Source organism: Phoenix dactylifera, unplaced genomic scaffold (genome assembly GCF_009389715.1).
Source record: "Phoenix dactylifera cultivar Barhee BC4 unplaced genomic scaffold, palm_55x_up_171113_PBpolish2nd_filt_p 000159F, whole genome shotgun sequence".
Taxonomy (NCBI): Eukaryota; Viridiplantae; Streptophyta; class Magnoliopsida; order Arecales; family Arecaceae; genus Phoenix; species Phoenix dactylifera.
Window position 1 is genome coordinate 252894 of NW_024067703.1, and position 16194 is coordinate 269087.

Genomic DNA, 16194 nt, shown 5'->3' on the forward strand with positions numbered 1-16194 from the left:
TTGACAAAAATGCCCATATTAAAATAACATAATTACATAGTTTGTCCTTTTATAAACCTAAAAATCTGCTGGAGCCAAGAACCCTAGCCGTCAGACTTCCTTCCATAAGAAAAGGTATTTTTCTTTTCAATTTTTGGATGCATCTCTTGAACCACATTTTAGAAGAAAAAAATTTTAATCCTTTTTCATACCTTCCAAAATCAATCTATTGTTTTTTTTTATTATCAACCTCGCAGCCCACGCTGAGGTCCTCCTCGAGCGTGGACCACGAAGAAGAGCCCCTGGACCGCGGAAAACTATTTTATGGGAAATTATGGAAAATTATTATGGAAAATTATTTTATACTAATAATTATAATATTTTATACCTTTATTTTTTATTATACTATAAATATAATATTATATTATATTATATCATAATACATTAATATGTTATGTTAAATAATTTAATATTATGTTATATTATGGAAAATTAATTTATACTAATAATTATAATATTTTATACCTTTATTTTTGTATTATACTATAAATATAATATCATATTATATTATATCATAATACATTAATATGTTATGTTAAATAATTTAATATTATGTTATATTATGAAAAATTAATTTATACTAATAATTATAATATTTTATACCTTTATTATTGTATTATACTATAAATATTATATTATATTACATTACATTATAATACATTAATATGTTATTTTAAATAATTTAATATTATGTTATATTATGGAAAATTAATTTATAATAATAATTATAATATTTTATACCTTTATTATTGTATTATACTATAAATATTGTATTATATTACATTACATTATAATACATTAATATGTTATTTTAAATAATTTAATATTATGTTATATTATGAGAAATTAATTTATACTAATAATTATAATATTTTATACTTATTATTGTATTATACTATAAATATAATATATATTACATTATATCATAATACATTAATATGTTATGTTAAATAATTTAATATTATGTTATATTACCAAATATTAATTTACTCTAATAATTATATTACTATTATGCTATATTAACATAATATTATTTTATATTACAATAATATTATACTATATCGTATATTTATGTATTAATTTATATTATGTTTTATTATGTTCTGTTGTATAATACTATGCAATGTCCTTTATGGTAATTTTGTCATACAAAAGTACTTTCTCAGTTTATTTACCAAATACAAAACAAAGTACCACAGTACTTTACGAATGTAGTTACCAAACAGCAAACAGCTTTCTATAACAGCTCTACTTCAAACAGCTCTACTTCCAACAGCTCTACTTCTAACAGCTCTACTGCCAACAGCTCCCTCAAACAGGGCCTTAGTCACTTTGGCACACCCCGAGCTATCATTAGTGATAGGGGATCACATTTCTGCAACCGATCTTTTGAAGCTTTGGTTCGCAAGTATTCAATCACCCACAAAGTTGCCACCCCGTACCATCCCCAAACAAGCGGGCAAGTTGAAGTTTTCAATAGGAAGATAAAACCCATTTTAGAAAAAACAATACACCCCAATACGAAAGTGAGGATGATAGTGTTATTTTGATGATTAACAAGCAATTATCTAGAGTATGTTATAAGTTAAATTGATACTTCATTTATAAGACTATTATTCTCAGGATATTTGTATAAAGTGATATAGATACATTTCATTGTTTATTTGAATGAATCTAACCTTGAGATGCAGCAAAGTGTGGATTGAGTCGACCCAAAGGATGATTGGGTCGACCCCGGCACATCAAGAAATCATTTGGCACACTTCTGCAAAAATGGCACAGATGAACAGTGAGTTGGGTCGACCCAAGGAAAGCATGAGTCGACCCAAACATCAAGATCCTCAAAACAAGACAGAACAATGGTTCTCTGGATTCACTGAGAGGGTCGACCCAAGAAGTAGTTGAGTTGACCCAAGCTTGAGTCGACCCAAACTCTGAGAGGGTCGACCCAAAGGCAAGACAGAAAAGAAGACAGAAAATGGTTCTCTGGAATTACTGAGAGGGTCGACCCAAGAAGAAGTTGAGTTGACCCAAGTGAACTTTGAGTCGACCCAAAGAATGGTTGGGTCGACCCAAGGGAAGGAAGGCTGAATTTCAAGTTTCTGTGTTTTCTGAGAGAGTCGACCCAAGTGAAAGTTGGGTCGACCCAAGGACAGGTTGAGCCGACCCAAACACGGGCTGAAGCATAACGGCTAGTTCTGTAGATGTACTTTTTGTCCTTTCCAAAGTCAGTAACGGCTAGTTTTTGAATTCTAACCATTGGAGCTTGTCCAATGGATGTAGGAGACTATTTAAAGTGGCACTATTCATCAGATAGAACAACTTTTGAAAGAAATATCAAAGAGTACACAAGCAAACAAAAGTGCCCTAATCTTCTTCATCCAAGTGCTTCATTCAAGAATCAAAGAAAGGGGTTGAGCAGATTCAAAGAGTCATCAAGAGCTCCATCCTCCCTTGTAGAGTGAAGCATCCTTGACAAAGAAGAGAGAAGCCACTTCAAAGCGATAAATATTTTCTATACTCTTCTTTGTAGTTTATATTGTTTCATTTGCTCATTTAGGAGTTTAAATCTTCTTTCTTTATTTGTTAAACAACTTGTAAAGGTTGGTTGGTGAGCTCGGAAAACCAACGGAGTAGGTTGATTGGTGAACCCGGAAAACCAATTGTAAAGGTTCGTTGGTGAGCCCGTAAAACCAACAAAGGTTTTTGGTGAACCCGGAAAACCAAAGTGTAAAGGTTCGTTGGTGAGCCCGTAAAACCAACAAAGGTTTTTGAATTGTGAGCCCGGAAAACAATCGAACTGTAATCCGCGAGATTATAGTGAATTCCCAAGGGGTCGCTTGGGGAGTGGACGTAGGTGCTAAGGAGAGCACCGAACCACTATACTTTGTGTTGTTTGTGTTGTGATTTGCTTTAGCTTACTAACCATCCATTTGACTTGAGTAAAATAGTTTAAATTTAAAAGAAACCAATTCACCCCCCCCCCTCTTGGCTTGTCACCTTGGGCAACAAGTGGTATCAGAGCAAGGTGCTCTAATAGTACTCATTGATCTCACAATCAAGAGTTAAAGATCATGACAACCCAAGTGGGATGTTCTATGAGTGAGGGACAATCCACAAATAGACCACCTCTATTTAATGGCACAAACTACACATATTGGAAAGCTAGAATGAGGATATTCATTCAAGCTTCAGACTATGAACTATGGCAAATCATCACTAGAGGACCTCACACACCCACACTCAACATAGAGGGCACTATCATACCCAAACCAGAAATGGATTGGAATGAAAGTGATAGAAGATTAGCACAGTTAAATGCAAAAGCTATAAATGTACTTTACTGCTCATTAGATGTAAATGAATTTAATAGAATATCTACTTGCACTACTGCCAAAGAAATTTGGGACAGACTTGAGGTCACACATGAAGGGACCAATCAAGTTAAGGAGTCAAAGATAAACATATTAGTACACAAGTATGAATTGTTTAAAATGGAATCTACTGAGTCCATAACTGATATGTTTACTTGTTTTACTGACATTATAAATGGGCTTAAGAGTTTAGGAAAGTCTTACTCTAACTCTGATTTGGTGCGAAAAATTCTCAGGTCTCTACCAAGAAATTGGGAGGCCAAGGTAACCGCTATTCAAGAAGCAAAGGACCTCAACACACTGCAGTTAGAGGAGCTTCTAGGATCACTCATGACCCATGAGTTGACAATGAGGCAAAATTCAGAAGATGAGGTCAAAAGAAAAAAGCCCATTGCCCTAAAGACTACCACCCCTAAACAACTAACTGAATCAGAAGATTCAGATGATGATGAAGAAATCGATGAAGAAGGGATGGCTGTGCTTGGGAAAAAATTCAGAAAATTTATGAGAGGTAAGAATAGGTTCCATAAAAAGAAACCCTTCCTTAAAGGTAACTCAAGCAAAGAAAAGGGTAAGGACAAAGAAAAGGAAAAAGAAACTCCCATTTGCTATGAGTGTAACAAACCCGGGCATTATAAGATAGATTGCCCAGATTTGAAGTGGATGGCAAGAAAATTGAAAAAGAAGAATTTTATGGCTGAATGGAGTGAAAGTGAGGAATCAAGTTCGGAGGAGGAAGATCATCAAGAGACGGCCCAAATGTGTCATATGGCCAATGACGATGAGGTAGATTCTGAACTTGACTGTGATTTTACTGTTGATGAATTACATGATGCATTCTTAGAACTCATGGAAGAACATAAGAAACTAATTAATAGAAATAAAGTTCTAAAAGAAGAAAATCAATCTCTTATTAAGGACAAGTTAAAACTGTCTCATACCTGTGAAACTTTGAGTAGGAAACTTACAAATGAAACCAAGGATCTAATTGCTGAAAATATCAAGCTAAAAGAAAATGCTGAAAAATATAAATCCTTGGTAGATAAATTTACACTTAGTTCTACCAAATTAAATATGATTCTTGATAGCCAAAAAGCTGTATATGATAAGGTTGGTTTAGGATATAGAACAAATAGGAAACAAAAATTCTTAAAGAACATTTTTGTAAAAGCTAAAAGTGAAAATATTACTTGTTATTGCTGCAATAAGTTAGGACATAGAGCATATGAATGTAACTTTAGAAAGTCCAGTCAAAACAAATCAAGTTATAATCAAAAGATTAAATTCAAGAAAGTTTGGGTTCCAAAAAGAACATGGAGTACTAACCCTAAAGGACCCAACTTAGTTTGGGTACCTAAAGTTTCTTCTTGATCTTGATTGCAGGTGTGTCTTACAGCTGATAAAGTGGAAAAACGATGGTATCTAGATAGCGGCTGTTCAAGACACATGACCGGTGACGTAGATCAATTTGTCACCTTGGAATCAAAGAAAGGTGGAGTAGTAACCTATGGAGACAATGGTAAAGGGCATATCATTGGAAAGGATAAAATTTTCATTGCTCCATCTATTTTTATAGAAAATGTCTTATTAGTTAAGGGTTTGAAACATAACCTTCCTAGTATAAGTCAATTTTGTGATAAAGGGTTTAAAGTTACATTTGAAGCATCTGTATGCATAATCACTAATTCTAAAGATAATAGCATTGTACTTGTAGGACAAAGGCAAAGAAATATTTACTTAGTAGATCTTCATGAGTTAGGCAGGAAAAATGGTTTATGCTTAATTACTAATGAAGAAAAGAAAAATGAAACTAGTTGGCTTTGGCATCGAAGATTAGGACATGCTAGTATGGAATTAATATCAAAACTAGTTAAGAAGGAATTAATAAAAGATGTGCCAAAATTGATCTTTGAAAAGGATAAAATATGTGGACCATGTTCATTGGGAAAACAAACTAAATCATCTTTCAAATCGAAGAATGTAGTATCAACAACTAGACCATTTGAACTCATACACATGGATTTATTTGGACCTACTAGAACTACAAGTCTAGGAGGGAAGAAATATGGACTAGTTATTGTTGATGATTTTTCAAGGTATACATGGGTTTCATTTTTGGCACATAAGAATGAAGCATTTTCAGAATTTTTGAAACTATATAATAATATCATAAATGAAAAGAAACTCACCTTAGTAGCAATTCGAAGTGATCATGGTACGGAATTTGAAAATCAACACTTTGAAGAATTTTGCACTAAAAATGGAATATCACATCAATTTTCAGCACCTAGAACGCCTCAACAAAATGGGGTTGTTGAAAGAAAAAATAGGACATTGGCAGAAATGGCACGCACAATGTTGTGTGAGTCAAATCTTCCAAAGTATTTTTGGGCTGAAGCTATAAACACTGCTTGCCATATTCTAAATCGAGTTTTAATACGACCTATAACCAAGAAAACTCCTTATGAACTCTGGAAGAATAAGAAACCAACTGCTAAATATCTTAAAGTTTTTGGATGTAGATGTTTCATCTTAAACAATGGCAAGGAGGATCTAAGTAAATTTGATGCCAAGTCAGATGAAGGTATCTTCTTAGAATACTCCAGATCTAGCAGGGCATACAGAGTATTCAATAAAAGAACCTTAGTAGTGGAAGAGTCAGTCAATATTATATTTGATGAGTCTGATAGTGAGTCTGCTAGGAAAGAAAATATTGTTGATGATGATACAGGAATTATCGACTTTGAAAAGTTGAATATTGATGACGTGCCAAATCAAGATAAGGGAGATGATAGCGTGCCACCACAATCCCAAAACTTGCCAAAGGAATGGAGGTATGCATATGGACATCCTAAAGACTTAATCATTGGTGATCCATCTCAAGGGGTAAGAACTCGATCATCTCTTAGGAATTTAAATGATTATCTTGCTTTCGTTTCACAATTAGAACCTAAGACTTATGAAGAAGCTGAAAAAGATACTAACTGGATAAATGCCATGCAAGAAGAATTAAATCAATTCAAAAGAAGTAATGTATGGACATTAACTGAAAGACCAAAGCATAATTCAGTAATTGGAACAAAATGGATATTTAGAAATAAATTAGATGAAAATGGATTAGTTATAAGAAATAAGGCTAGACTTGTAGCTAAGGGATACAATCAAGAAGAAGGAATAGATTTTGATCAGACATTTGCTCCTGTAGCTAGATTAGAGGCTATTAGATTACTTCTAGCATTTGCATGTTTCATGAATTTCAAATTATATCAAATGGATGTGAAGAGTGCATTCTTAAATGGTTTTATTGAGGAGGAAGTATATGTAGAACAACCTTCAGGTTTTGAGAATCATGAATTGCCAAATCATGTCTTTAAACTACATAAGGCATTATATGGATTAAAGCAAGCACCTAGGGCTTGGTATGATCGATTAAGCAAATTTCTGCTTAATAATGACTTTAGTAGAGGAAATGTAGATAAAACTCTATTTCTCAAAAGAAAGGACAAAAATCTATTAGTGGTACAAATATATGTAGATGACATAATCTTTGGTGCCACAAATGATACTCTTTGCAAAGAATTTGCTGATTTAATGCATGGAGAATTTGAAATGAGTTTGATGGGAGAACTAAGCTTCTTTCTAGGATTACAAATCAGACAAACTAAAGAAGGCATTTTCATTCATCAAACTAAGTATACAAAGGAAATACTAAAGAAGTTTGGGAATGAAAATCATAAGGGAGTAGGCACTCCAATGAATCCTACTAGCAAGCTAGACAAGGATAAAAAAGGGAAGAGTATTGATATCAAGCTCTATAGAGGACTAATTGGATCCTTGCTCTATCTTACTGCTAGTAGACCCGACATCGTATTTAGTGTAGGAATATGTGCTAGATACCAATCGGATCCTAAGGAGTCACATTTAAGTGCTGTTAAGAGAATCCTTAGATATTTAAGAGGAACTACCAATATAGGGCTATGGTACTCAAGGGACTCCTGTCTAAATTTGCTTGCGTATTCAGATGCTGATTTTGCCGGATGCAAATTAGATAGGAAGAGCACAAGTGGCACATGTCAATTCTTAGGAAATAACTTAGTATCATGGTTTAGCAAAAAGCAGAATTCAGTGGCACTGTCCACAGCTGAAGCTGAATATATAGCTGCTGGTAGTTGTTGTGCTCAAGTATTATAGCTTAAGCAACAACTAGAGGACTATGGAGTTAAACTAGATAATATTTCTATTAAGTGTGATAATACTAGTGCCATCAATCTTACTAAAAATCCAGTTCAGCATTCGAAAGCCAAACACATAGAAATAAGGTACCATTTTATTAGGGATCATGTGCAAAATGGAAATATATGTATTGAGCACATATGCACTGAAAAACAATTAGCCGACATATTTACGAAACCATTGAGTGAAGATAGATTCTGCATGCTAAGGAGGGAATTAGGCATATGTGATCCTTTTTATTGAAGAAATATAAAAGGGAGCTAGTAGTCTCATGATACATTCTTCCAATTTCTAAAATCCCATGAAACATGAGTCAAATTTGTTATCTAGAGATTCCTTACTCATGTATCATTGTCCCATAAAGAGTTTACAAGGATTGAAAGCAAGGAAAATTCTTAGAAGCAAAAAGGAAGAGAAAAGAAAAAATTCTGCACTTGGGTCGACCCAACCCAGAATAGGGTCGACCCAACGTTGAGTCGACCCAAGAAAAATCTTGAGTCGACCCAACGTCGGGACCCCACTATTAAAAGGAGACCCCAGAGCATTGTTAGGGCACTGTTTGCCCTTGTCCTCTTCTGAATACTCTAATCCCCACTCTCCAAACTCCTCCAAACTCCTCCAAACAGTAGATTACCTTGAGATCTTAGAGAAATGGGACCCAAAAGAGCCGTAGCCAAGAGATCTGGAAGAGTCACACGGATCCAACGGGAGGAAAGGCAACCTACGGAGCCATCTACCGTGTCTCCACGACGTGAGGCACGTGCGGAGGCCCGTCCTCCTCCTTCCTCCTCAGTGATACTTGCAAGATTTGCGGGGAGACCGGTTACAACGGGGAGAAGGATCCATTCCGAGTTCTTTGATCAAGAAGGGTTTCGGTTGAGGGAATGGATCCAAAGGCAAGGTTGGGAGTATCTTTGCTCCCTAGACGTGATGATCTACCCCGGATTGGTTCAGGAGTTCTATGCCTTCCTCAAAACTGGTATGGGAGGGCTTGTTTCGGAAGTTCGAGGGGTTCGAGTTCGAGTTTCCGAGGAGAGCTTGAGCGAGCTACTTCATCTACCCTGCGTAGGAGCCACTCCGGAAAAGCCTGAAAACAAAATGAGAGCTCTACAGTTGATCATGGAAAATGAGAACTTCGACTTTTCCGCGAAGGTAATAGCTAGTTCTCTTACTGCTGAAATGAGATTACTGCTCAGTATAATAAATAGAATCTTATTTCCAAAGACCGGGAGATTCGATCTCATCACAGAGCGAGATCTAGCAGTGATGAGTGTATGATTCAGGGGATTCCCCTAAATCTTCCGGCCATGATACTGAGACAGATGAGGAAGGTGATGTGCAACTCCAGGGTATCACTACCTTATGGTATGATACTCACCTTGATTTTTCGACAGCACGGTTTAGCTTTCGAGGAGGAGGCATCCAAGAGTCTGCATCATACTGACACATACACTGCACAGACACTTATACGCATGGGATATGAGAAAGTGAACGGGCAGTGGATTCACACTGGAGCAGGCATTCAGGATGAGGCACCAGAGGGAGATGCACCAGAGGATGAGGATGAGGAGCATATGGATCATTCTACTGCACCTTCAGAGGCTGGACCATCATCATCCGTTCCTCCGAGAGATACGGATGAGTTCTGGAGCAGGATGACTGAGCTCATGTCAGCTCAAGCGAGGACTATCACTGACGGGCTGACGAGCCGATTGGACGCCCGATTGGACGTCATGTCTGTTGAGATCAGTGATCTGAGGCAGCAGATAGGAGCACTCCGGAGAGAGAGAGAGACCCATGGACCATCTGTGCCACAGGCTGCTGAGTCAGAGATTTCGGCACAGAGTCATCCAGCTCGTCGTGCTCCACGCCAGACACAGTCTCACCAGGCTCGACCTCCCCTCGCCACGTACACTAGGAGGATGAGGACTAGATCCCAGCCGTTAGAGTCTCCCTAGGCTGATCTTAGCATCTATGTTTAGAGCCTAGGCTAGATATCTAGTTCTCATATGTATTTTGCTTTTATCATGTATCTTTAAACTTTGATTCAGGAACATTGTATCTATTTTTGTTTTTGGCATGAATGTATGAAAATGTTCCCATTTTGATCAATGAAGTTTGAAGTTTGGTATTTATTGCATCTTTCCCATGTATCTTTTTGATGATAACAAAAAGGGGGAGAAGTAAAGAAAGAGTATTTATTTTAGGAGAAGTAAAGATCTTAGGAGAGAAGTAAAGATATTGTTTAGAGTAAATAAAGTAACAAAAAGGGGAGAACTAAAGATATCTTTAGAGTAAGTAAAGAAAGAATAATAAGAGCAAAAGTAAAGAAAGTTAAAGAAAGGAGAAGTAAAGAAAAAGAAATAAGAAGTTATGTAAAGAAAGAGAAATAAGAACTTATGCAAGAAAAGAGAAATAATTGGGCAAACAAATTGAAAATCATATAAGAAAGCTTATACATCTAAGGGGGAGCAATTTGTAACAATGAAAATTATCAAATCAAAAATTTCTATCAAATTTCAGAATTTGGCACATATAATTTCAGAATTTGGCACGCACCTCTCGCACCCCGATACATAACCTGAAACTCATATTTTATCTCAAATTTTTGAAGTTTCATCGTTAATGAATTATAAATGAAAGGGGGAGCAATTCAAAAAGTCAAATTGGCAATATTTAAATGAAATAGGGGGAGATTTCACTCTTATATATGAAAAGCTGAAATTCAGCAAGTTAAGCCCTTTCAAAAACTGATCTTAAAGACAAGTATCAATAGGCTCATACTCTTTATTTTGTAATCATCAAAAAGGGGGAGATTGAGGATGATAGTGTTATTTTGATGATTAACAAGCAATTATCTAGAGTATGTTATAAGTTAAATTGATACTTCATTTATAAGACTATTATTCTCAGGATATTTGTATAAAGTGATATAGATACATTTCATTGTTTATTTGAATGAATCTAACCTTGAGATGCAGCAAAGTGTGGATTGAGTCGACCCAAAGGATGATTGGGTCGACCCCGGCACATCAAGAAATCATTTGGCACACTTCTGCAAAAATGGCACAGATGAATAGTGAGTTGGGTCGACCCAAGGAAAGCATGAGTCGACCCAAACATCAAGATCCTCAAAACAAGACAGAACAATGGTTCTCTGGATTCACTGAGAGGGTCGACCCAAGAAGTAGTTGAGTCGACCCAAGCTTGAGTCGACCCAAACCCTGAGAGGGTCGACCCAAAGGCAAGACAGAAAAAAAGACAGAAAATGGTTCTCTGGAATTACTGAGAGGGTCGACCCAAGAAGAAGTTGAGTCGACCCAAGTGAACTTTGAGTCGACCCAAAGAATGGTTGGGTCGACCCAAGGGAAGGAAGGCTGAATTTCAAGTTTCTGTGTTTTCTGAGAGAGTCGACCCAAGGAATGTTTGAGTCGACCCAAGTGAAAGTTGGGTCGACCCAAGGACAGGTTGAGCCGACCCAAACACGGGCTGAAGCATAACGGCTAGTTCTGCAGATGTACTTTTTGTCCTTCCCAAAGTCAGTAACGGCTAGTTTTTGAATTCTAACCATTGGGGCTTGTCCAATGGATGTAGGAGACTATTTAAAGTAGCACTATTCATCAGATAGAACAACTTTTGAAAGGAATATCAAAGAGTACACAAGAAAACAAAAGTGCCCTAATCTTCTTCATCCAAGTGCTTCATTCAAGAATCAAAGAAAGGGGTTGAGCAGATTCAAAGAGTCATCAAGAGCTCCATCCTCCCTTGTAGAGTGAAGCATCCTTGACAAAGAAGAGAGAAGCCACTTCAAAGCGATAAATATTTTCTATACTCTTCTTTGTAGTTTATATTGTTTCATTTGCTCATTTAGGAGTTTAAATCTTCTTTCTTTATTTGTTAAACAACTTGTAAAGGTTGGTTGGTGAGCCCGGAAAACCAACGGAGTAGGTTGATTGGTGAACCCGGAAAACCAATTATAAAGGTTCGTTGGTGAGCCCGTAAAACCAACAAAGGTTTTTGGTGAACCCGGAAAACCAAAGTGTAAAGGTTCGTTGGTGAGCCCGTAAAACCAACAAAGGTTTTTGGATTGTGAGCCCGGAAAACAATCCAACTGTAATCTGCGAGATTATAGTGAATTCCCAAGGGGTCGCTTGGGGAGTGGACGTAGGTGCTAAGGAGAGCACCGAACCACTATACTTTGTGTTGTTTGTGTTGTGATTTGCTTTAGCTTACTAACCATCCATTTGACTTGAGTAAGATAGTTTAAATTTAAAAGAAACCAATTCACCCCCCCTCTTGGCTTGTCACCTTGGGCAACAGAAAGATTGGTCTCAGAGGTTAAACGATTCTCTCTGTGCTTACCGTACTGCCTATAAGACTCCTATTGGTATGTCTCCTTACCGACTGATTTTTGATAAAACTTGCCACTTACCGGTAGAACTTAAGCATAGAGCTTTTTGGGCCATTAAAAAGTTTAACTTTAACATGGTAGCAGCTGAGTCTAACTAGAAACTTCAACTCAACGAGCTTGAAGAGTTACGCAATGAGGCATATGAAAATGCCAAAATATATAAGGCAAGGACTAAGGCTTTTCATGACAAATTCATTAACCGTAAATCTTTCAAGTCTAATCAAAAGGTTTGGCTATTCAATAATAAATTACGTCTCTTCCCTAGTAAACTTCGCTCTGGGTGGGATCGTCCTTTTTTAGTTAAGAAGGTTTTTTCTCGTGGTGTGGTAGAAATTCAAAACCCCATTTGATGGTCATTTCCTAAACGTTAATGGCCAAAGATTGAAACCTTATATAGAGTGTGTTGCAGATGGACAGTTGATCGAATCCCTTGATTTGATGGATCCTATTTATCGGGATAATTAAGGATGCGCTGCGTCTGGCTGAAGACGTTAAACTGAGCACTTGTTGGGAGGCAACCCAATTCTCATAGGTCATTTTTGCACTTTTTTTGTCGCATTTTTTTTGTAATTTCTTAACAGAAGTTCTCATATTACTGATGCAACTACGGTAAAATGCTTCTATCCTCCATATGCATCATATTTTCATCCACAATAAAATATAATAAAATAATATAAAATAATAATATAATATAAAAAAATATTGAGGATAATGTCTGATCTAGGTTGGGGGTATGGGATTGAAATTTTTAAAGAAATTTTTCAAATTTTTTGATTTGTGAATAAGTTTTTCAAATTTTTGATTTATTAAAAAAAATAAAAAAATAAAAAAATAAAAAGTAAAAAAATAAAAAAATGAATTAAATAAGAATCTAATTTCTATGCATTAGTTTTGAAATGATAAATGCATAAAGTATATAAAATCTAACAAGCCCAATGACTAGTCAGAAGTGAGACAATTTGAATTTTTTTTATTAAAAGTTCTTTTAGCGAGTTGTAAGATAATTTTTACTTTGGAATTTCACAACACACATGGCCTGTACTTCTAAGGATAAGGTTCAACATTATGTTGTTAAGTTTGGTAGCAACCTTGAGTCCTGATGAATCATACCTATCTAATTCACTATTATCTCATATTTATTTAAAAATATATATATAGAGTGAATTTAGTCAGGTACATCGAAAAAGGTTACCTATTGTTAAAGGTCAGCGGCCTTGCGATGATAAACCCGAGCATAGATCCGTAGGGGAGTCTTGATGCCCAACACCTTATGCTATCTGGTGTGGGAGATTGTTGACTGAATGCTCGACGCACGGAGGAATAATTACAAGAGTAAAAGTGCATAATTTATTTATAAATAAATAATAATAATAATTAAAATAATAATTAAAATAAAAAAGAAAAAGAGAAAATAATATTGACCTTGAAAAAGATGATAGTGTGAAAGCCGTCGTTGTAAAAATTCGAGTAAACTTGAATATTACAGATAAAGCCCATGAGGTATTAAAGTAAACATCCACAACTCTCGAAATCCTGCAAGATAGGATGATTTTGAGTTAGTGATTAGGTCTTATCTGACTAATTCTTGGAAACTACTAGCTTTAGCATTATTTTGGGGGATCTAAAGCCTTAGCTTGTGTATGGTCCAGATATTATCGAGCACCCAAGTATAAATAAGCCTTACAACTCTCTAACAGAAACTTAATGACTTCAACTTAAGTTGCATACTGACCTAGAATTTGGGCTGACTTAATAATTAAAACTTTGTGTGCTTTTGAAATTCTTGGCATTAATGCATTTGAAATTAGATTTTATAAAACAATATAATAAATTCTTTGGGTAGAGACAACAATTTGTGGCTATCTGCGCCGGAAACCCTCACGAGACCAAACTCGTCCACTAGGGCCACCTAGGGGGTTTAAAGCCTTATTGCATACGGTAAATACAGTCGCGATTCTTGTGAAAGTGAGTTAATTTCTTTTTCTATTTTGCTCGAGGACTAGCAAAATTTAGTCTTGGGGGTGTGATAAATGCTAAATAATGCATAAATTAACCTCTTTCTAATAGCACTTATCATTATTTTCATGCACATATTTTGTAAATATAACCAGGAAACGTGTGTTCCCCTTCACCATTGCATTTCAATAAATTATCAGAGGTAATTCGAGTTTGATTGATTTTGTCATATTGGTCGAGTCTAATGTATGCAGGTCCAGTCAAATTCTCAAAAAGGATTTCAACTTCAAATGGTCGAGTCTAAGGATCGAGTTATCCCGTTCACGGATTAGTCCCAGCAATCCCTGTGTCATCCACATGTGGATTAGTTTCTCCCACATCCAATCAAGTTCAACCTCTCGAGTTCAGCTTCATCCTCTCCCACGTGAAACTATTTGAGCCTATATCACGTCCGTAGATCAGCCTTCATCCCGTATACAATCGACCATTCAAAGTCCACAGCTCCTTCCACATCATCCCGTTTCTTCCGCACATCCCACACAGCCGTCCGCATGTGAAGTCCTGCGTCCAAGCCAATCCAGCTTTCCGTGAGTCTTCCCACGCATCCCAGCAGCCGGATTCCCAAGCTTCCCAGCCGTCCGCCGTGTCCAGTCCTCCCATGATGCATGCAAAAGGTTCCACGTATCAAAGTTTTCTTTTCTTCTGGATTCTCCAGCTTCGAAACAGAGTCCCAGCGATTCTTCCATGATCCAACTCCATCCGCAAATGATCTCCTTGTAGGGTTCCGATCATGTATAATGGGTAGCGGAAGCTAGGGATTTTAAAAATTTCTTAATAAAGTCCCTTAACATGAAACCCTTATAAGCCTAGATCACTTTAATGGTAACAATCAAACAATATAAATATAAATACTGAAATAGAAAAATACCTGTAACGCTAAATCCAAGTTTGTAGAATCTCCACGAGGCGTCCAAATGTCCGCCCTCCAATGGTGATCCACACGGAAACTCGATCAAGACTTTAGCTCCAAGCTTTTTGATCCTTAATGCTGAATCCTTCCAAAGGATTCAACTTGGCTTGCTTTCTCTCCTCTCTTATTTTTCTTTCACCTTTCTAAATTACTTCTAATCTTTTTGTCCTAAAGAAGACCTCCTTGTCTTGGCTTAGGACACTCTAGAAGCAATGCTAGAAAGAGACAAAGGCTTGTAAGAAAGAAGGAATAAGGGAGAGAGAATGCAGTGGAGTTGGAATGAAGAATACGGTGGAATGGCTCCCTATTTATAGATGTGAAGGGATGCATCCTAGCCTTCCCCTCATGCATAAAAGGTGTGATAAAAGGGTGCCAACAAGAGGGGAGGCGTATCTGGAATGGGGCACAAGCAAGAGAGAGAGGGAGGTATATCAAATAAGGATTCATCCTTATCCATCCAAGAGACGTATTTACGATACGTCTCTTCATTCTTTGCGTCGTACTCTTCCCTTATTTTCTTTCTACTCACGCATGAAATGTAGGAGCCATTCCCATCCATTGATCAAGCCTTGATGATGATCGAAAGGCCATGAAAGAGGGCGCCACATTCACCTTAGGCGTGATGAAGAGAGGAGAGAGAGAATGGATAAGATCAAATAAATGGTTCATCCTTATCCATTCAATTTTCACGTATTCTTTCTCTTTCCTTCACGTATTTTTCATCATCACGCCTCCTGATGTAATCCATCACGCCATCATGATCTCTCATCATCCTATGATGAAGATCTAATGGCTCCAATCCATGGCACCATCAATTTATCAATTAAGTCTTCATCCAACGGTTTGAAGAAGATCCAACGGTCTAAATTGAATGATTAATCAAATCTAATTCAATTAGACTCAAACCAAGCCAATTAGGTGTCAACTCTTGGTTAACCCATATCATGATATGATCTAATTAAATTAGATCAATTAAGAATCAGATTTGAATCGAATTCAAATCAGATTCGAGTCCAATTCGAATCAGGAGCTAAGGTTTGCAACACCTGCCAGGTTGTTGATCTCGCAAACATGATCTAATCCAATTAGACCCTTGATAAGTTTCCTTGTGTGTGATCCATTGGGTTCCATACTTAGCCAGCAATAAGTGTGAGTGCGAGTTGACCCAACTTGATTAGAACTCTTCTAATCGATTTAGGTCCAAACTGCAC